A 23262-nucleotide genomic window follows, 5' to 3' on the forward strand; every position below is an offset into this window, starting at 1 on the left:
CATCATGATTATGTAGCTATTAGTCACATAACACTCATACTGTCCAGTAAAATACTGATCAGAAGTGTCCCCATACTCCGATTTTGCAACACTTGTATACACCAGTAAGGAACTCCATTTTGTTTGACATTTAAAAAAATACAATTAAATAAATCTAGTACAAAATACTCTTAAGTGAGGCAGAATCCTTAATCTAGGTTAATCTAGGTTGTAGAGAAGCACCCAGCACCATGATTTTCCATTATCCATCAATCTTAAACTGAATGGCCCACTTACACAAGGTGAGATTGTTGTTCTGAGCCCACAAAATCCACTTAGTAGTCTCCCTGATTAGTCTATCTTGACCTCTGCTCCTCACTCTGATATATTGCCTTTTGCTTAAAAGGAGTGAGAGTCTCTTGAAAAGTATTGCATGTGGGAGTTCTTTAACCAGGATCAATCCTGGATTTCATGTTTACACTTCATTTTAGCAGGTTTTGCAGAATTGATGTGGTTATAGAAATAAGACCTAAAAAAATGCCTTTTTAATTGGAGAATAATTATATTTACAGTTTATATTTACAGCATATTTTCTATATTATTCTAAACAACCTCAGGTAGCAGGAGTCCCTTCGGTAGAGTTGTAGAACATTGGAACTGAAGACAAAAATGATGTGTTATTGTTACTAAAGATTTTAATTTTCCTTCAAGTTTATACACACACACACCAATGAATCACAAAAAAAAAAAAAGATGGTCTGCTTTTACTTGAGCACACTTACAGCTCTTTTGTTACTTATTCATTAGTTACACCACTATTTTATTGAAATGTTTTGAAAGAATGGAGCTGAATGCCACAACCCTACAATTTAAAGGTCCCTTCCAACACAAACTATTCTATGATTCTATGCAGTAGTAGTATCAATCAACTTTGAAATAAGAAAGGCTCCAGACACACATTGCCAAGTTTTTTTTCAGCTTACCTTTTTCTACTCAAATTCTAATCAGAGAAAGAAATGAATGAGCTGACTTTAATATTATTTATCATGTTTCTAAGTGCTAATCAAGATCATTCCTAATGGAAGGAGGGGAAAGGAAAGGAAATCTATTTTCTTGCCGAAGTCATGCTAAAGGTGGTATGACAAAGCACTCCAGTAATTAGTAAGATATACCAGTATTCTCTTTCAGTTCAAATTATATTGCTAATTTCATTGAAAAGCAATTTTCAGGCAATAAAGATATTTAACACAGTTCGCTAACTGGAAGCAGACAAAAAACCTCCTACTGTTGCCTTACTCTGACTGTAGCAGAAAATTTCCTTTTCTAACTTACAACCTGAAAGTATTGCTATATCCTTTAGAAAAGACTGGTGAAATGCTCTAAACAAGAATTTGTAGCTTAAGCATAAGAATAAATTCTTAAATAAGAATTTGTAGCTTTAGTGGCTGATTCACAGAAATAATCCATTACTGATAACCAGGTAGATAAGTGGTGCTAAAATATTTTATTCTGGTTTTCCTTGTGTTATGCAGAAACTTTTAATAAATATGTGTTTTTCCTTTCTGCAAAAGGATCCTAACAGTTTTTAATATTGTTTTTCCATAAGTGAAAAAGACTTCTAAAAAGATGTAAACAGGAACTGTAGAGATACCGTTCCACCTAGCTCACTGAGAAGCTTGTCATCTTATGTAAGGCAATGCAGGAAATATAGAGGCAGGCCAATTATGTCTCCAGGTTAAAAGTTTAAATAAGCCTCGTGATACACTGTTTTTGAGCAATAGAAGGCTGAAGAGATGAAAGCTTATGGTAGAGATTGTCTCATCCATATCATGACAGCTTTATTAAGAGTCCAATTGTTTACAATTCAAAATGTAATGAAAGTTGTATCCACTAAGGAGAAAGACTATTCCTCCACAATGCAAATTTTTAAATTACAGAATCTAACTAGAGGTTAGTGCAATACATATTAGCAGTGCACTTTTCTGTTTTAAAATTCATCATTATGCACAGAGACTGGAAAACCTTCTGTTTCCAGGGACAGCTGATAATTCAACAATATCAGTTACTAATGCCCTCCATTTCATAAGTTAGACATGTAAATGCTTTGATACTTGGAACAGCAGTCTTCAAAGCTGTCCAGGTAACTTGTAATTGGTCTGTACAGTTAACGTTTGTATACACACCTAAGCAACTGACTGGAGTCCAAACCCTCATCCTTTGGGAAGCATTATACATTGATTGCTTATAGACAAAGCATACCAGACCTGCTTTATCAGTGAGGTGATACACAATTTTTTGTTTTGATTCATTTTCTGATAGCTCTTTTTCCTCAAAGAGAAAGCTGTAACCTTGGCAAATACACTAAAACCAGGGGAGTGGGAAAAGCAAGGCAGAGAATATTTATTTCTGTTGATGCAATTTCAACAAAATTATAATTACTGCTAAACACTAATACGTTCAGGGTCCAGTTGCTATGCAACCACTGGGAAGTTACGGTATACCTGCTGTAGACAAAATGAGTGGAAAAGCCAACTGATTGATAGGAGGTATGCCTTTACTTTACCAAACAAAGGAATGACCTTTTCACCTTTCATTATATTCTGACACAGGCAGTTTTTCTTTATCATTTTCAAGAACTTGCACCAATTCATCAGCCTATGACACTTCAACAGTCCCACCAGTTTAGTACAGTGTACATCACTCTCCGAGCTGTAAATCTGTGCTTACAGTAACAAAATCACCGTCACCTAGGCCATTTCCATGGCAGATAGACTCCATTTTGTAACTTCAATCTTCTGTTTTTTCTGACTCCACATTCGCAAATCTCACCTGGGTAACATATACAGTGAGTTGATTCAGTAATAATTTTTATCTTTTCTGTCTTACTAGTCTAGCAATGAAAATAAGCAAAAGCCCAGACTTATTGGTTCTCAGTAAAATAAGTTCAGAACAGATTATCTACATGCCTAATAGCAAAGACTTACAAGCAAACAACTTACCTGCTCTCACATGGTATGGCTTCTGTGGCAAAGAACATATTCCTGAGTACATTCTTACAAAACAAAGCTTTGGCTGGGCAGGATGTGAAACAGCTTCCTACAAAGTCCTATAACTCACCTCCAAACTAAGCTAACCTGCAGTCCTTCAATCTTACCCCTCATGCTCTCCTCATGCTCCCTTTATAACACCCATTAAGAAGCTCAGTACTGTCAGCCTGGGCTACCTGACCCACTTGGCTGATTGTTGAAAAGGCCCAGCCGCATGCAAAAAGCTCTTCATAGGCTTGGAAAAATACTCATTAATCCTAGGAAGGGATTGGGGTTCTGATTTGAAATCCTGATTTCTAAAAGATCACTGCTGACTACAGGCACAAATGTACTACAGTGTAAATGTATCTCCAGCACAGAAACAGCCATGAGCCCATCTTCTGAGAACTAACCTATGAATTATCAAGTTTCATACTCCATTATAGTAGCATTTTACTGCACACTAAATAGCAGCAGCCTACTGCATAGTAAGTACCAAAACCATCTTTGTAATTTTCAAGAAGTGTCCCACACATGCTTCTATCAGAAGTAAAGTTAAAAATAAAATAAAAGTACATCATGGTTGCCAAGTTTCTATCATTAAATGAGGTGGAAAAAGTAATTTCACAATAGAAAGGACCAGTATTGATGTGAAGCTGGATTTTTTTAAACCTTAACTCTTAATGACTATATTCTACTCCATCTGATAGAAATCTTCACCTAGATGAATAAGGAGAAGAAAAAGAAAAGAAAAAAAAAAAAAAGGAGAGAGAGAGAGAATAGAAGAGCCAAACAATGTAATCAGGATCTCAGGTATCTCTGATTAGTTTCAATTTGTTGAATGTGTTTGGGGGTTTTTTTTGTCCGCCATAGAACATTGAATATATATTTAAAAATTTAAAATCAGTGCAGACACTCAAAAATACAAATTCTGACATCAGCAGGGTATTTTTCCAGCAAGAATTGTCTTCACTAAAAATACAGGACTGTCCCCTGGATAGAACACATATTACAATTTAATTCTGAATTCAGGAAATACTAAATGCATAAAAGAGTCCTAAGATTTAACACAGAATTACTGGACCTCAAGAGCTTCAGGACTACATCATTATCATGACTTCTATATAAGTAACTCTTTGAAGAATGAAGATCTTTTTATCAGTTACTGAAGAATACGTCAATTACAATCCATTTCATGACAGAAAAATGTCTGTTGGACTTAGAAGTAGTTAGATGACATGTTTTTTTCACTTTCCTTTGAGTCACTGTGAGACTATTAAGAATTCACTTGATTCTTGAGCCTTAGGTACCTATATATGCAGTTAAGATAACAATCTAAGTATCTTTAGGTTTTATGGCCTCTGTGGGGAAAAAGTTGAATAAAGATTGTGAATGAATAGCAACTAGATAGTTTGCCATACCATACAGTGTAAATAATAGCAATATTCTTGAGCTGAAGGAATTAATTTAATTCCTATGCCACTTATAACTTCTATATGTGTCATGGTTTAACCCCAGCCAGCAACTAAGCACCACGCAGCTGCTCGCTCACTCCCCGCCAGTGGGATGGGGGAGAGAATCAGAAGTAAAATCAGAAGTAAAAGGGAGAAAACTCATGGGTTGAGATAAGAACAGTTTAATAATTGAAGTAAAATAAATTAGAACAGTTAAATAGGCAAAGCAAAAACCGTGCACGCAAGCAAAGCAAAACAAGGAATTCATTCACTACTTCCCATCGGCAGGCAGGTGTTCAGCCATCCCCAGGAAAGCAGGGCTCCATCACGCGTAACGGTTACTTGGGAAGACAAACACCATCATACTCAATGTCCCCCCCCTTCCTTCTTCCTCCCCCAAGCTTATATACTGAACATGGCGTCATATGGTATGGAATAGCCCTTGGGCCAGTCTGGGTCAGCACCCCCCCCCCCGGCTGTGCCCCCTCCCAGCTTCTTGTGCACCCGGCAGAGCAGGGGAAGCTGAAAAGTCTTTGACCAGTGTGAGCGCCGCTTAGCACCTATTTAGCAACGGCTTAGCACTACTTAGCAAGAACCAAAGCATCAGTGCATCATCGACATTGTTCTCATCCTAAACCCAAAACACAGCTCCATACCGGCTACCAAGACGAAAACTAACTCTATCCCAGCTGAAACCAGGACAATATGGTGACTTTTCATGACCATCAATCATATCAGAAATAATTAATATAAAAACCATTGATGTTTGTTGTCATCAGCGTTGAGAATTTCAGCAGAACGGCCAAATCTTAAAAGGATATGAGAACAAAATGACAACCTTCCTATTCAGATTTAGAAACTAAATACCCCTAGGGGTCAGGATTGAGTTACAGTGAAGGGGCATAAGGCAATAATCGTTTGACATGTTTTTTAATACTCTTTTGTTGGGAGAGTGTAGTAAGGGACTTCATATTCTGATAGCTTTTGGAGGCAGTAGTATTCAATATAAAAAAGGGAATGCATGTTAATTACAATATGCAATAGACCAGAACAGCACTAAAAGTGTACAGTACAGAAGAACATGTCTTTAGGATACGAATCATGTATATTCCAAGAGGTAAGGTAAAATTGCTCTCTCTCTATAATCTGTAATTGCTGATTTTCCATGTCAAATATATCACTTTTTGTTTAAAAATACACAAATTAGATGGAATTTGACAAATTTGCCTCCTTTTCCCGTTTGTAGATTATTTATAGCAATTCACTTTTCTGCAAATTAGGTTAAAGAATAGTTCATACTTGCTATATATGATAATTCATAATTTTCATGCCATGTGCATTAATATTTTCAACATTTTACATTGTCATGAATGTACTGGCCAATGAGTTCTTTCTTTCAAAATTGTTCATGAAGAGGGTAAAGGTGGCAAACCTCATGAAAATAAACTCACATGCTAATTCAATGGCTGAAACCATTTGTTCAGGATTGGCCAGTTTCGATGTGGAGAGAACTTTCAAATTTTCAAAAGCTCTTCTTACACTTCCACAGGGGCTAAAAAAACCCCAAATAACCACCACCCCAAAAAACCAAAACCAAAACCAAAACCAAACCAAACCAAAACAAAAACCCCAAAACAACACAACCTTCCTCCACCCCCATCAGCAAATAAAAAATTATTTATGGTTCTTGTCAAAAGCTAGGGTACAGTGGAAGTAGAAACCATATGTATAAGAGTATTTTTCCTTCAATTCAACCTTTTTCAGGTGGACCCCAATGGTTTCTCAATTCACTTTTTGCTTTGCTTACACAGGCTATGAAGATACTGTAGAGACACTGTTCTCCTTTTTGGCCTTAAGACATTTGAGATATTAGGCCTTTGTCTAGGTAGAGATCTGTCTCTCCTGTCTTCTTCATGTTTCTTTAACACTAAGAAGCATCTCATTTCTTCCAAACTCATGGCTATTTCAGTGCCACAGCAGCAGCCTGCAGCATGGATTCCCTCCACCTTGCATCCACTGCATTGTCCTTACCACCCTTCCATACAGCTCAGGTGAGCTTTAGTGAAGTTATACAGATCTACATTAGATGACTATCCGAGATGTCCCTACATCACCAAAGAACAATATCCAGTATATACAGCTTGTTTTACTATATTTCTTTAAATGTCTCAAGCGTTAAATAAGTCCTTTAAACCAACATAGAATAGAGAGAGTAAAGAATTTCAATTTAATAGAGGTAATTTTCTCCCACCTTACCCAGTCCTTTGAGCAAAAACATATTCCACACAGTATGCTGCTTAAGTCAAAGTGCATTTTTCTTGCAATTTATCTGCTGGATTTTTACAAACCATAAATTGTCGCTTTGTCACTCTGCTGACTGACAGACCATCCCGCATTGAGCTGCAATATACAGTTTTTTAAACTGACATTATATTACTGTCTAGCATCAGCAAGTCCCAATTGATTTGAGTTGTAAATTAAATGCCCTGATGGTTGTAATATGGTGATTTATTACTAGAGTCAATGGAGGGTTTTTTTAGTAGCAGATATGAGTGTGTGCACAAAAATACAAGTCCCCAGAGTCCCACTCAGAGTGTGAATATTCCATAATTTTCAAGCAAACCACAGCATGAAACCTGGTCAACAGGGAGTTTCAAGGAAATAAATTTATGGCACCAGAGGACATCAGCTGTGAAAAGCAGACACTGAAAATGCTCCTGGTTGAAAATTCCCATGTTTTTAAATACTGAGACAAAAGTTCTCATGAACTAGAAAGTAACAAACCTCATAAACTTGCTCTGAAAGAGTAGCTGAAACAGAAAACACAGAAGAAAAACACACAGAGGTTCTTTTTTAATTTAAAGAGGCTGTTCAGCATTTAGCGGTCATACCAAAATGATTAATTCCTAGTCTCTAAGAATTATAAAATATTCTCTGTTAAGTTAGTACTTCATTTTTTTACAAATAAGGAGTAAAATGTTAAATTAATTTTCACCATTTCTGTTGGCCATTTCTTTTCTATCATGGAGTTATATTTTTCAAAAATCAAAATCAATACATTTTAAATCTTGGACTTAGCAGAGGGTTGGCTTGTTTCTTTCTTTCTCTTTGCTTACAGAAAGTATTTGTTTTGGGAGTCAGTGTACCTCATATCATTCTTTAAAGCACAAAAATAAATTTTAACAGGGTGATACACACAACAAGAGTGCATTTATCACCTTTCTCTACAAGGTTAAACAGTTCAGTTGAAGACTTTTCCAGACTTCTTGTGGCTCACACTTTCTTTGCCATCCTAAAGTTACAATATTATCACTTTAGCTGGAAAGGATTCAGAGTGCAATGCTCCAGAGTATTTCCCAGGACAGCTTCCTAATTTAGCTCTATTAATTCCTCCATAAGAAGCCCCTTTAACTTTCAGTTGGATTGCTCAGAAAAGACAGGTGCCATTCACAGAAGATAAGGAGGCTAGGCAAGGAGTACAGAAATTCTTACTAATGATCTGATTTTGTGTTATTGAGCACAGAATGATGCTCACAAAAATCATTAATCCTGATACCTGATGTTCACTTTGATTTGGCTAGAGATTCAGTCTATTTCACACAGTTTTTGTGACTGTAAAATTGATAATATTTTATTAACATCTTGTGCAGTGTCCACAGGGTTCTGCAAGTTTTCCTTTCTGTTCCTACAGTGCTTGAATGTACACCCATTGTGAAAGACAATTTGTTCTAACTATTCACAGCTAAAAGAGACAGAGAAGACTTTTCATCTGGTAGAGATGAAACAAAAATCTTTAAACAAATTTTAGAAGACTGTATGCAACTTGAACCTATAGTACAGATGCAATAGGAATGCTCACTTGCTCTCTGTTAGAATAACTTCTCAGGACTGGAGTTCCACAACATGAAATCTAGTTTTTTAGCTAAATTATGCTCTTCTTTTGCCTGGAACTTTCCAGTCAAATGCAGAACATCAAGCAGCACTGTACAACATCTTTAATAAAGAAAACAGGAAAGGGGTGAAAACATGCTTAACTGTACAGAAAGCTAAGCACTTTGATTGGCATTAATTTCATTTAATATAAGGAATTCAAAGGTAGAAAAGCATGTAGACTAACCATCTAGGTCCCCTCCAGTCAACGGAGGGACCAAGCACACCAGAGACAGTTTATTGTATCTTTTGAAGCATGGGACAAGTCACTCCATGGAAATGCTCTTCTATCATACTGACTGTAGTTGGAGCAGACTTGATTAACTGACATCAAAAGCCTACTTTTAGATGGGTGAAAAAAATGAATTCTTGTACTAGACTGTAATAGAGAATATTTGACAAATTTGATCCAGGAAAAAATCTTCACAGGTTTGGTTTTTATTAGGGAAAGTTAATTAAAATGTATATTTTTGAATACCAATCTGATTAATTAACTAGGAAAAAAAATCTATAAACAGTCATATATTCAATGTTCAAGGATGTTATGACTGGCCAAGTAAGTCACTTAACAAAGTGAGGTCATTTAAACACTTAATATGAATTTTCCTCATTTAAACACTTAATATGAATTTTCCTCAAGTAGATAAATAAGACAAATTTTTCTTAGCTGTATGTTAGTTCCTGAAAAGTTTGTTTCAGTTTCTGTAAATACTGTGTGTTTATCTAAAAAAATCACTTCAATGAATATTCATATTATTCATGCAAAATGAACTAAGCTGCTCATAGCCTTGTGTATCTGTTCACTCAGGGGTTCCCACACTCAGCCTACTAATAGCAGTGACTCATTATGGTAATCAGGCACAGTCTGCATGATGTTCAAACCATTGTTACTGCCCTTCATGATCAGTCCTGAGCCCCAGCTTCTATGTTAAAAGACACATAAGAACTATGCAATAATAATAGAATTAGATTTAGTTACTTGAACCACACCCGAGCCTAGATTCAGCTCATGTGCATAACAATATTCCACTTACCCAGAACTGCAGGGTAAAGCTGGAAATATTCCTGTATGAATAGGTACCCTTCCCAGGAGAAAACAAGCATTAGCAGGAATTGGATGCCTTCTTTAGCACATCCATTCTGGAGATGGCTCATCCAATAAGCAAATGTCAAATGTCCCTACTCAGTCCTTTACTAGGAGGTAGATTTTGACTGGACTAAGTACAGTAGGAGACAAGATAGAGTCAGGCAAGCTAGCTTTTAGAGACTACAGGGTTAATAAATGAATAAAGCCTTTTTGCTCCTTTTTCAAAGTGCAATCATGATGTCTGCCCCTGGACAAATTAGGCTGCTCTGAACTGGACCTCTGATATATACATTCTCAGAATAGAGTAGCTGGTCAAAGAGTAAAACCATTGAGAAGTCTGTGTGGGACTACTCTCTATTTAGCACTTATGCCACCTGCCTGCCCCAGTATATTTAAAGGAAGCAAAAAAGATGGGCCTTCTGAGACAGATTCTTGGGTGAGAAATTTTCACTCACCCATGAACAGCCTGGATCTCAAAATCAAGACAGCATAAGGATTCTGCTAGAGGCAAGGCCGAAGCTGAAAATGCTGAAATGCTGGTAATTTCTAAAGGTTTGAATGACCATAATTTGTGTTCCCATGGTGATTTTAATACTGATGTACTTTTTTTTCTTATGCAAAAATAATTATTTCTTTATAGCCTTGCTTAATCATCTCTAGTATTAACGTAAACTATATACATATGTGTTTTAGAAGATCTCTGAACCTCATCTGTAGGTCATGAAATCTGTTCTAGCCTTCATCCTCTAGGCACCCAAAGTCATGTGTTTTCATGCTGTGGATATAAATTTCTTGTACATTAACAAAGGGAGCAACTGCTTCTTACAACAGACAGAAGCTGACTTTTAAACATTGGGATTACAACATTGGTTATAACAAAGGAGACTTTCACAAAATTAAACAACGCATATTTGATATGAAAACTAACAGACCATTTGCAGAAATCCTGACAAGTGTGGGATTGTAGAATAAGATCGTTAAAACAAAGTATATCTCACCAGAAAAACAAGCACACTCACATACAACCTAGTATTCTGAATTAAGTTATGCATAGTTGCCCCATATTACTTGTGTTTACTACCAAAGATTGTACGTCATTGTGGCGAAGGAAAAGCATAAGGCAGTTTTAGTTTCTGTTACTATCAATTTTGGACTAATATGGGATAATGACTGCTAATGCTTTATGGATTTATTTTTCCTTAATGAATGAACAAAGCATCCTGTTAACATCAGTACCATGAATGCTTGAGGGTAGAAAAGATTATGTGTCAATTAGCGCCTCATCAACATTTCAACTGTTGATTATACAATCTTTTTCTTTTATTCTATGTAACGTTGCATTCATAATAAACCATCTGAAATTAATCTGCTTTCTTAAGACACAGAATTTTTAGCTATTGTAGTTTTGACTTCTGCAACAGATGCAAGCCATTTTCCATTCCAGCTTAAAATTAAGACAGAAAAGCATTGCAAATAGACTTATGTCTTATCTTCCAAGAAAAGGAACAGGAGAATCTTTTCAGAGTTGAAAGACAGCAAATATTGAAATAATTAAACTGGGATACTATACATGCATATAATGAATTTACAGACCATATTCAAGACAAAACAGTGAGTACCCTTGGCTAGGGGGTTAAGATTGGCAAGGAACAAGGATAGAAGTATTTCATTTACCTTCCATTTCAGTTATTCAAGTGTATATACCATTAGTATCACACAAACTATTACTACTCAAAGATCTGGAAAGATAGTGTCACATAGAGGAGTGTTAGGGGTTCAGCTAGCTAGCTAGCTAGCTAATTTACATGAAACCAACAATATCACATAGAATCTGTAAAATGAGTTTATTTAATTTTAATCAAATCAACTACATTAAAAGACCTTACTGGGACAGTCTGTAATGCACAAAGAGGCTTACCAAGTCCCTGATGGTTCTGTGCGTAAAAAACATGTTTTGAGTTTTCTGAAACAAAATTAACAATATGAAAGAAACTGATTATGACCTGAGAAATCAGGCTCTGGGGATGATTTACCATACTTGACTCAGCTCACAGTGGAAGAAGCACCAACTGATATTGTCACCAGAAATGTTGCAAGAACAACAAGCTCACCCATTGAACACTGAAATGCCAGTGTATTTCTGAACTTTTACTCAGGGCTTTGCACCATCTCAGCTGGGACAAGGGCTTCTTACTACCCCCTGAGAGCACCTATCAGGAACAGAGGCTACTTGGCTTGTTGCAGTTTGGGAAAGTCTTGCAGAATGTGGTATCTATCATAAAAAAGGACTTCTTGGCACCCAACGTGGAGCTTGAGGGGTTTGAGATAATGACAGTTTTGACTGGAATGTGCTAGATCAAATTATTAGCTGTTATTGCTTTTTAGCTATTAATTGGCAGGCTCTTGTGCTTGCCATGGGGCTTGCTTGCCTTACTGTATATTAAAGTCTAGTGCTCGTTAGTAGTTGCTTTTTGCCTTTGCTTCTTGCTGTACTGCTGTAGTGCTGATCATCTTACTCTGCTGTGCCTGGGAACATTTTGCTAACAGCAATGGCGATGTGCCTGGGCTGGCAGGTGGCCAGGGCATTGCTGCTGTTTCTGTGCTGCTGTACTGGACAGGCTGGAACTCCAGCATGAACTCGAGTCAAAGGGACTGTGACCTGTGGATGAGTCCACACAGGAGCAGGACACCCCAAAGCATCTGTGGCAGTGGATAAGCCCATGCCAGAGCAGGTACATCTTGAAGCATCTGTGGCCGTGGTTATGTCTGTGCCTTAGCAGGTATATTTCTGAAGGCATTATGGCCTATGGAAAAGACCATGCTGGAACAGGTGGACCTCAAATGACTGTGGCTGTGCATAAGTTTATGCTGCAACAGGTATACCCCTGGAGAGACTGTTGCTCATAGATAAGGCTTCACTTGGAGCAGATACAACCCTAAACGACTGCAGTCTGTAAATAAGTCCAAGCTGGAGCACGGGCAAGGGGAGGAGTTCATTGCAATGTTACACCCTAGGGTATGGTCCAAAGGGGCGAGGGGTGGAGATTGTAACGGATATACCTTTAAATTGTTGTAACCTGGGATTTGAGTTGCATGGTATGGGAATTCCTGTAGGAGGAACCCCTTGTTGCTAGCCAGGCTAGGAGCAAGGGGAGGAGTTTATTGCAATGTTAAACCCTATAACCTGGCCCAAAGGGACCAGGGGTGGCGACTATAATGGACATATCTTTAAATTGTTGTAACCCATGATCTGAGGGATATTGTAGGAATTACTATAGCAGAAACCACACGAACCAGTGGAGGACAAGTCTTAAAAGAAGCAGTGCAAGTACAGCAGTGACCCGACCTGAGCTGGCTTTGGTGCCCAATAACTCCACGTAACACACCACCTCTCCTGTCCTGAGTGACAACCATCACAGATGGAGCCCAAAGTCATGGACTAAATGAACTCAATGAACATTTTGTGGACATTTGTGGATGTTTATGGACATTTTACAGACATTTCACAGGGGTGGTCCATAGACTAAAGGAATGATACCTGCATATTGTATCAAAGGATGGGAAGGGAGGTGGTGGTTGAAGAGGATGTATTGGATAGTGTGGGACCTGAGCATGACATAAATGGTATGGAATAAGGGGTGGATACTGTCCTGGTTTCAGCTGGGATAGAGTTAGTTTTCTTCCTAGTAGCTGGTATAGTGCTGTATTTTGGATTTAGCATGAGAATAATGTTGATAACGCACTGATGTTTTGGTTCTTGCTGAGCAGAGTTTACACTAGCCAAGGACTTTTCAGCTTCCCATGCTCTGCCAGGTGCACAAGAAGTTGGGAGGGAGCATAGCCAGGACAGCTGACCCAGACTGGCCAAAGGGATATTCCATACCATGCAATGTCATGCTCAGTATATAAGTTGAGGGAAGAAGGAAGGTGGGGATGTTTGGAGTGCTGGCATTTGTCTTCCCAAGTAACTGTTACGCATGATGGAGCCATGCTTTCCTGGAGATGGCTGAACACCTGCCTGCCGATGGGAAGTAGTATATGAATTCCTTGTTTTGCTTTGCTTGAGTGTGTGGCTTTTGCTTTACCTATTAAACTGTCTTTATCTCAACCCATGAGTTTTCTCACTTTTACTCTTCTGATTCTCTCCCCCATCCCACCAGGGGGGAGTGAATGAGCGGCTGTGTGGTGCTTAGTTGCTGTCTGGCGTTAAAACACGACGGGTTTAAATAGTCACATCATTTGTGAAGGAACATGATCCCTGGGAAGAGGCATGGAAAGGCGTGAATTAGTGCCTTGGATAAACTGCGATTTTTTTTTAAGTGGACTGGGGCCTTTACTAGGGCCTTTATGAACCCATTGCTTTGTGAACTGCCATGACTGGAAAAAATATGAGCAAATACACTGAATAAAGAATCTTTACGATTCTATTGTGTCTTTATCACTATAGGTCATTTCTTTGGCAGTGTGTCTGATGAAAACAGGCTTTATGGGCTAAGTAACAAGGGGTGAGGAAAGGGGTGAGGAAAGTCTTGCCTAGTTTAATATAAGACAAATATTTGTTGGACATGAGAAAAGTTATTCTTGTGAAATACAATGTACCTGTTTGTGTCAATTTAGGAAAGATTAAAGATACTGGCTCACTTCTTACAGACGTCATACAACATCACAGCTGTCTGCCAAACAGACTGGGAACATTTTAGTTCCCACATAGACAGCAATGATCAACAAAAGCTTTTCAGATCAGTTCATCTTAAAAAGGTAAACTTTTCCATGCTACCTATATGCTGAATGGTAAAGGCCAATGGAAAATCAGTCCTACTGAGAGTTCTAGACGAGATGTTGATATTTTACATTGCTTCACTGACCAGTTTTCATCACCTTTTTCATCTGTGGCTAGTAGTAATATCATGATCATATTTTACACATGCAGTCAATTCTTTGGCCATTCTTCACTCACCTGGCTTGGGCCTTGGTCTTCTTGATTTTTGTTTCCAAAATTAGGTGAATTTCCTTAAACCTAATGGTGTATTTGGTGTATTTGAGGTCTGAACTTATAAAGTTCATTTCATGAAAAAAAATTAACAAACTTTCTTGCATTGTCTGGTTACATATACATGGATTGCTCCTCTCCCTTCTTACCAAAGCAAACACATGCATATTTCTCTCTATGACAAAAAAAATATTTCTTTGTTACTCCCTTGCCAATGTAAAACTGTCTTAATGGAGGTATTTTCTATTGTAACCCGCACATATGCACATGCTTGCGCAAGAGGTTGTCTGAATGGGGGTCACCTTTTTATGTCTTTGAAATTATTATTTCTCTCTGGATATTTTTGTCTAAAAGGGGCCACGTGGGTCACAAAGAAAAAAAGCAAGGTCTAAATGAGTTCTCAGTTAGTGGCTGAACACTATAATAATCTCTTATCCTCTAAAGGAACAAACAGTAATAGTACATACTCATATGGCTTTGTTGCAGATGCCAGCTGGCTCCAGGAAACATTTTATCTCATCACTTGTAGCAGGCTCCTGTAAAGAGTAATGTTGTAATTTGTCATATAATCTGTTGTATGTCACATGCAGCCATAAGATCATATCATCAATTGCTGGCATTTGTCTGAAATGATGCATCCTTTCCTAAGAGTGGTTGTTACAGTAATATTGTATCCCATTTTAATCCAAGGCAAATACATCCTTGTTTCATAGTCTTTGTTTACAATTCCAGATCTGTTTTTTTTTTCATTATTATTACATCTAGATTATGCTTACATTATAATTTTGATTATATTTTAATCACTTAAGATGAAGAGATAAATTTTTGCTTAAGAAACATTTTGCTAAATCATTGTTATTTAAGACAAAGACATGATACGTGGATTAGAAGTCTTTTGCTACGAGGCAATTATTCATTTTCAGGCACTGAATTGCATAAATAAGAGACCTGAATGGCCTACTCCTTGTGTCATTTAGTTTGTCTTCCTCTGTCAATGAAGTTATTCTGTACACCATATTCTTTAATATTCTTCAACTGCATTGTCAATTGATTCAGATGATGGCATTCCCAGCAATTCTGTCTGCATATGAACATATATCTTGCTATATTTTCTTGATATTCATACTGAAATTTCTTATTCCTAATTTCACCTCATTACTACTATTTACAGCTCTGTGCATTAATATCAATCGCCCCAAATATACTTATTTATTTATTTATCCTGAGCCATAGTAATGGAAAGAATACTTACTTGGAAGGCAATCAGTGACTGTTCTCTATATATTGTGCTTTGTTTTTTGTTTTTAACTCTACCAAAACATATCACAAAACTTGGGGAAGGAAAGGTGATAACTAAGTATAATCTAGCACAGGAGAGACTGTAAGAGTTTATGAGATCTGAAAGACAATAATAAAAAGAAAAAACATGAATTATTTAAAATGAGCTGGGTTATTTGTAGAAATAATGGGATTAATTCAAAAGAGGGAAAAATAGGCTTCCTGTTGGGATAGAAGAACTTTTCTCTCCAGAAGCAGAAGGAGATCTGCTGCTTGGAGTGGTACAGTTTTGTCTGGGCAGCAGGACTGAATAAGTGTTACACAGCAGTCCTCCACTGAGAGCGGGATGAATTTACATTCAGAGATGTAATTTCCTATCTCTTAACTTCTGTAGTTCTCAAAAAGTATGTGTGTCTACATGAAAAGAAGTCTGTCTTTCAGTTCTTTCTCAGTCAGAGACACAGCGTACCATCCTTATCTTCTACTGTCTCCATTCAACCAAATGTAACCTGAATACAGATCAAGGGTAATCATTGCAAATCACATAATCTTGTCTATAGCCCCACATAATCCTAGTGGAACTGTTCAGGATTATAACTGAATATTCATCCTTAGTGGTATGACTACATAATAACAGTTTTTCTCTTTAATTTTGCATGCTTCTGTACAGACAAGTCTCTGTGAAAATGATGATGCTTGTCATTGGAGAAATGTCATCTCTCTCACTCATTGAACCTCATATTAAGGACAGATCCACTGCATTCTAACATGACACCGATGACCTCACCTTACCTGGAAACTAGCATTTCTTGTTGTGTGACAATTTATTTATTTAGTTCTTGTGAAAAGCAGCAGAAAGTAACCAGCAGAGAGTGACTTTCAGTTGAGAAATTGGTCTATCACATTTTTCCTTCCTTTACCTCCATTTCTTCATGTACCAATACAATATGAAAATACTGTTTGTGAAGCTAAGAAATATTGTTGGAATTCATATTATGCAAGTCATATCACCAGTTTAACCAGGAACAGCATATAAACTGTTATTAATAAATACTTCGCATGACATACAAGCATAGCCTCTAGGGAGCAGATTGCTAATCACAGATGAGTGATATGAATTTCACTTAGATTTGTAAGGGTGAACAATGTCTACAGGGTGGCTTGAGAAGAACAGAAGAGAGACTGAAGGAACTTTTCTCATGCAGATTTTACCATTTCAGCTGCAAATAATTAAAAATAGCAAGATTTGTTTCAGGATTTTAAGAGTACAGTGGTAGTTTATTATAAAGTGTAAAACATTATCTAAAGAAATAAGGAATGGTAGGCCGGATTTTAACACATCTCTTGATAAATTTTCAAGATTTTGACTGCAATAAAAGTTTTAGTGACTAGTTAGACAAAATAACTGCCACAAGAAATAACTCCTTCTCTGGTATTCAAGAAATAGAGATTAAAAATTTAGGTTAGAACACAAACTTAAGTGTCGTGGTTTAACACCAGCCAGCAACTAAGCACCACACAGCTGCTCGCTCACTCCCCTCTCCCTGGTGGGTTGGGGGAGAGAATTGGAAGACTAAAAGTGAGAAAACTCGTGGGTTCACATAAGAAAAGTTTAATAATTGAAATAAAATAAAGTAAAATAGTAGTAGTAGCAATAGTAATAATAGTAATAATGATAGTAATGATAGTAATAATAGTAATATACAAAGCAAGTGATGCAGGATGCAATTGCTCACCACCTGCTGACCGATGCCCAGCCCGTCCCCGAGCAGCGGTCCCCCACCCGCCGTACAACTCCTCCCAGCTTATACACTGTGCATGATGTCATGTGGTATGGAATAGCCCTTTGGTCAGTTTGGGTCAGCTGTCCTGGCTATGCTCCCTCCCAGCTTCTTGTGCACCTGGCAGAGCATGGGAAGCTGAGAAGTTCTTGACTTAGTATAAGCACTACTCAGCAACAACTAAAACATCAGTGTGTTATCAACATTATTCTCATCCTAAATCCAAAACACAGCACTATACCAGCTACTAGGAAGAAAATTAACTCTATCCCAGCTGAAACCAGGACAGTATCCACCCCTTATTCCATATGAGCTACGTCATGTCCAGGTCCTACCCTTTCCAATATATTCCAGTTCATCACCACCACTTTTCCAGTTTTTTGATATACACACAGAGATATCATTCCCTCAGTCTATGGACCATCTCTCTAAAATGTCCATTGAGTTCATTTAGTCCATAACTTTGGGCCCCATCTGTCATAACAGTCCTTCAGGGCAGGAGAGATGGTGTGTGGTGTTGGATTGTTGCATCCTGCAGCCAGTTCTGGTTCCATCACCACTGCACTTTGCTCGGTTTCCTCATAGCTCATTCTTCATTAATTTGGGTGATTCTTACTGTATACTGTTGATATAGCATATAGCAACCATAGAAGTGATGACATACAGTATTATATAGCAAGTAACATCATACAATTTAATTCATTGGCTATTCTCACCCAAAATCAAATCCTCTTGAGGTGCATAGCAGGCTTCCCCATCCTTTCACATCACCCCCCAAAAGCATCCAGGTCCTTAGGCAAAAGCAATCCCACGAATGGGTTTGCCTTTGCCAGAGGCAGGAGTAACCCAGACTGTCTTCCCCAGCATATTTTTTTATGTGCACTACAGGGACTTTATTCCTTTCTATAGTACGTAAAAGTTTTGACTGGGCAATGCCAGCTTAATTGGCAAATCCCCTAGTGTTGTCCAACCAGGTGGCCTTTGCTAAATGGGTATCCCAATGTTTGAATGTCCCACCACCCATTGCTCTCAGTGTAGTCTTTAACAGTGTCTTATATCATTCAATCTTCTCAGAGGCTGGTGCATGATAGGGGATGTGGTATACCCACTCAATGCCATGCTCTTTGGCCCAGGTGTCTATGAGATTGTTTCGGAAATGAGTTTTGTTGTCTGACTCAGTTCTTTCTGGGGTGCCATGTCACCATAAGCCTTGCTTTTCAAGGCCCAGGAGAGTGTTCCAGACAGTGGCATGGGGCACAGGATATGTTTCCAGACATCCAGTGGTTCCTTCCATCATTGTAAGCATATGGCGCTTGCCTTGGTGGGTTTGTGGGAGTGTGATATATCAATCTGCCAGGCCTCCCCATATTTATATTTCAGCCATCGTCCTCCATACCAGAAAGGCTTTAACTGCTTGGCCTCCTTGACTGCAGCGCATGTTTTGCATTCATGGATAACCTGTGCAACAGTGTCCATGGTCAAGTCCACCCCTCGATCACGAGCCCATCTATATGTTGCATCTCTTCCTTGGTGGCCTGAGGTGTCATGGGCCTACCGAGCTAGAAATAATTCACCCTTATGTTGCCAGTCCAGATCCACCTGAGCCACTTCAATCTTAGCAGCCTGACCCACCTGCTGATTGTTTTGATGTTCTTCAGTGGCCCGACTCTTGGGTATGTCAGCATCTACATGGCGTACTTTTACAACCAGGTTCTCTACCCGGGCAGCAATATCTTGCCACAATGTGGCAGCCCAGATGGGTTTGCCTCTGCGCTGCCAGTTGCTCTGCTTCCATTGCTGTCACCACACCCACAGGGCATTTGCCACCATCCATGAGTCAGTACTGCAATAGAGCACTGGCCTCTTTTCTCGTTCAGCAATAGCTAAAGACAGCTGGATGGCTTTCACCTCCACAAACTGATTGGATTCACCTTCTCCTTCAGCAGTTTCTGTGACTTGTTGTATAGGACTCCACACAGCAGCTTTCCACCTCCGATGCTTTCCCACAAGATGACAGGACCCATGAGTGAACAGGGCATATTGCTTGCCACTTTCTGGTAATTTATTATACAGTGCGGCCTCCTCAGCATGCATCACCTTCTCCTCTGGAGATATTCTGATATCTTTGCCTTCTGGCCAGTTCATGATCACTTCCAAGATTCCTGGGCAACTGGCGTTTACTATTCGAGCCCGCTGTGTGATTACTGCGACCCACTTACTCCACGTAGTATCAGTTGCATGATGTGTACAGGGGATCCTCCCTTTGAACATCCAGCCCAGCACCTCACCCTGTTCCAGTGCAGTCTGGATCAGTCCATGGCAAATGGTGGGGCTGTGTTTCCACCCTTGGGGTAGTCAATTCCAGGTGTACTGAACACCCCTCCAAGTGACAGCAAACTGTGGTCTGCACTCTGCTGACAAAGGGATTCAGAAAAACACATTAGCGATATCGATTGTGGCATACCACTTGGCTGCCTTTGACTCCAGTTTGTATTGAAGTCCTAGCATGTCCGGTACGGCAGCACTCAGTGGCAGCATGACTTCATTCAGGCCATGGTAGTCTATTGTTAGCCTCCACTCTCCATTAGACTTTCGCACTGGCCAAATGGGACTGTTAAAGGGTGAGCAAGTCTTGCTGGTCACTCCTTGGCTCTCCAGTCAATGAATCAGCTTATGGATGGGAATCAGGGAGTCTCAGTTGGTGCCACATTGCCACCGGTGCACCCTTGTGGTAGCGATTGGCACCTGTTGTTCTTTGACCCTCATCAACCCCACAACAGAGGGGTCCTCCAAGAGACTGGACAAGATGGACAGCCTTTTAATTTCTTCAGTCTCCAAGGCAGCTATACCAAAAGCCCACTGGTACCCTTTTGGATCCTTGAAATACCCTCTCCTGAGGTCGTCTATGCCAAGGATGCACGGAGCCTCTGGGGCAGTCACAATGGGCTGCTTTTGCCACTCCTTCCTGGTTAGGCTCACTTCAGCCTCCAATACAGTTAGCTGTTGGGATTCCCCTGTCATTCCAGAAATACAGATGGGTTCTGCCCCTTCATAGCTTGAAGGCATTAGGGTACACTGTGCACTGGTCTCCACTAGAGCCTTATACTCCTCTGGGTCTGATGTGCCAGGCCATTGAATCCACGCAGTCCAGTAAACCCAGGTGTCCCTTTCCTCCACCGGGTCATAGTATTCGTTACCAATTTCTTGCAAATACAAATCAGAAGTTCCTTCATTAAAATCAGGAGTAGAGATCAGCCCTTCTACTCTGTCTGGGGAATTGCCCACTGGAAACTGCAGTGCCAGTTTTCCTAGAACCACCTTTTGTGATTGTTTTTCCTTGCAACTCATGTACCCGTGCCTCTAGGGTCAAGGTAGATTTTCCATCCGACTTCCTCATGTTCTCTCCGTGGTCACGCAGGTAAAACCACAGGGTCGCCCATGGTGTGTATCCACTATATCCTCTCTCTGAGGAATGCTTACTCTTAATAGCTGAGATACTGGTCTGTATGGGTGGGGAGCTTGACAGATCCTCTTTGAATCACTGGAACTCCCAGAATAGTTTTTTGGCTACCATGTCCATCAGTTTCTCCACAGCTGAGATGCAGGCCCATAGGGAGGAAAAGAGACTTGCTTTGTATTGCCAGAGTTGGCCAGCCAATTAGTCCACCGTCTGTTCCTCTCCATCTTTCCAGGTTATTACGGCCAATGAGTTTGCATGCGACGATAATGAGCTCCATACAAACTTCCACCACATGGGTTGTGTGCACCTGACTTCATCTGGATCTTTGGATAACTGCTTGTTTTTCAGGTCACCATAAATCACCTCCAGCATGGCTAATTCCCTCAGGTACTGGATACCTCTCTCCATGGTGGTCCACTTGCCTGGGTGACACATAACATCTTCCTTGAAGGGATACCTTTCTTTCACACCTGACAGGAGTTGCCTCCAGAAGCTGAGGACTTGTGCCCCTTTTCCAATTGCTTTGTCAGTGTCCCCTTCCCTAGAAAGGGACCCCAGCTGCTTGGCTTCCCTAACCTCCAATTCCAGGCTACTGGCCCTGTTATCCCAGCATTGGAACAGGCAGGTGACAATGTGCTTGCCTGGGTGACGACTGAAATCTTTTTGCATGTCTCCCAGCTCACTCAGGGACAGGGGTTGGGTGGTTACCATCTCATTTATGAGTTCTGCCTCTTCCTCCTCCTGTTCTCATGATGGCCCTGGTTCATCTTCATCCCTTACTAAACGAGCTGATTTCCTTGTGTATTTTTTCTTGTGTGTAGGGATGACTGATACTGGCACAGGTTGGTTCTCTGGTTCAACTGCAGTACCTCTTGCAGGAGTTGGATTAGCTGCAGTTACTGTCACGAGGGTTGGAGTAGCTTCAGTGCCTGTCACAGGGGTTGGAGTAGCTGTAGTGCCTGTTGTTTTGTCATCAGATCCAGAGACCTTCTCTTCCCCTTGAGGGTACTGAATAGTGTTGAACAGGGCTTGGTAGGCATGGGACAGGACCCAGCATGTTACAGTAATTTGTGTCTCTCTGGAATTGCCAGAGTGGCAGCATACTTTTTCCAAATACTTTACTAGTTTTTCAGGATTCTGCATTTTTTCAGGGGTGAAGTTCCAAAACATTGGAGGTGCCCACTGTCCTAGGTACTTGCTCATACTATCCCACACACCTTACCACTCATAACTATCCAGCCTTGGGGGAGATCTCTGGATGATATTCTTAAATGGCTTATTAACCTTAGACAAAACCGAAACAATATTCCCAAGACATACCAATAGAAGTATCTTAACTACCCAAAGATGTTCAAGATACTGAAAAGTTGTTGTAATAATGAAGGAGGAAACATCATAGAAGAAGGTAGCAAAGGTGCTATTCTGTATTTCCTCCATAAAAAACCTCTCAGAGGAAGAAGTATAATTGTTAATTGTCTCCAGGAGGTGGTACCCAAAGTACACTAATGGCTTCAGTACAAAACCCAAATACCAGATAAAGCTCAAGGCCATTGTTTTAATAACAAATCACCCAGGAAAAACATCACTAATCATGGCAGAGCACAGCAAACTGCACAAACCAATACCAATCTTTAACATGTACAGCAAAAACAAGAGCATGATGCAGATCAGATAAACTAATATTGAGAACAAAGGAATCAATATTGTGACCAGCAACTGTTAACAGATAGAAATTCCTTAACACACTCCAGTTAGTCTGTTATTATTTCAAACCCTTTGTGCTCCACGTTGGTTGCCAAAAAGGACTGTTGTGGTTTAACCCCAGCCAGCAACTAAGCACCACACAGCCACTCACTCACTCCCCCTTCCCTGGTGGGATGGGGGAGAGAATCGGAAGAGTAAAAGTGAGAAAACTCGTGGGTTGACATAAGAACAGTTTAATAATTGAAATAAAGTAAAATACTGTTAGTACTGGTAGTAATAGTAATAATAGTAATAGTAGTAGTAGTAGTAGTAGTAGTAGTAGTAGTAATAACAATAACAATAACAATAACAATAATAATAATAATAATAATAATAATATACAAAGGAAGTGATGCAATTGCTCACCACCCCACCAAACAATGTCCAACCTGTCCTGAGCAACAGTCCCCCACTCCTGGACAACTCCTCCCAGCTTACATATCGAGCACGACGTCATATGATATGGAATAGCCCTTTGGCCAGTTTGGGTCAGCTGTCCTGGCTGTGCTCCCTCCCAGCTTCTTGTGCACATTG

At 39.5% G+C, this 23262-nt stretch overlaps 1 pseudogene; it reads right to left on the reverse strand.

Annotated features, from left to right (window-relative positions):
• Positions 1-21183: 21183 nt before the first annotated feature.
• On the reverse strand, positions 21184-22635 carry LOC148057122 (uncharacterized; annotated as a pseudogene).
• Positions 22636-23262: the final 627 nt, after the last annotated feature.

Source organism: Nipponia nippon, unplaced genomic scaffold (assembly GCF_047370975.1).
Source record: "Nipponia nippon isolate SJK-2023a ecotype South Korea unplaced genomic scaffold, ASM4737097v1 scaffold_10, whole genome shotgun sequence".
Classification (NCBI taxonomy): Eukaryota; Metazoa; Chordata; class Aves; order Pelecaniformes; family Threskiornithidae; genus Nipponia; species Nipponia nippon.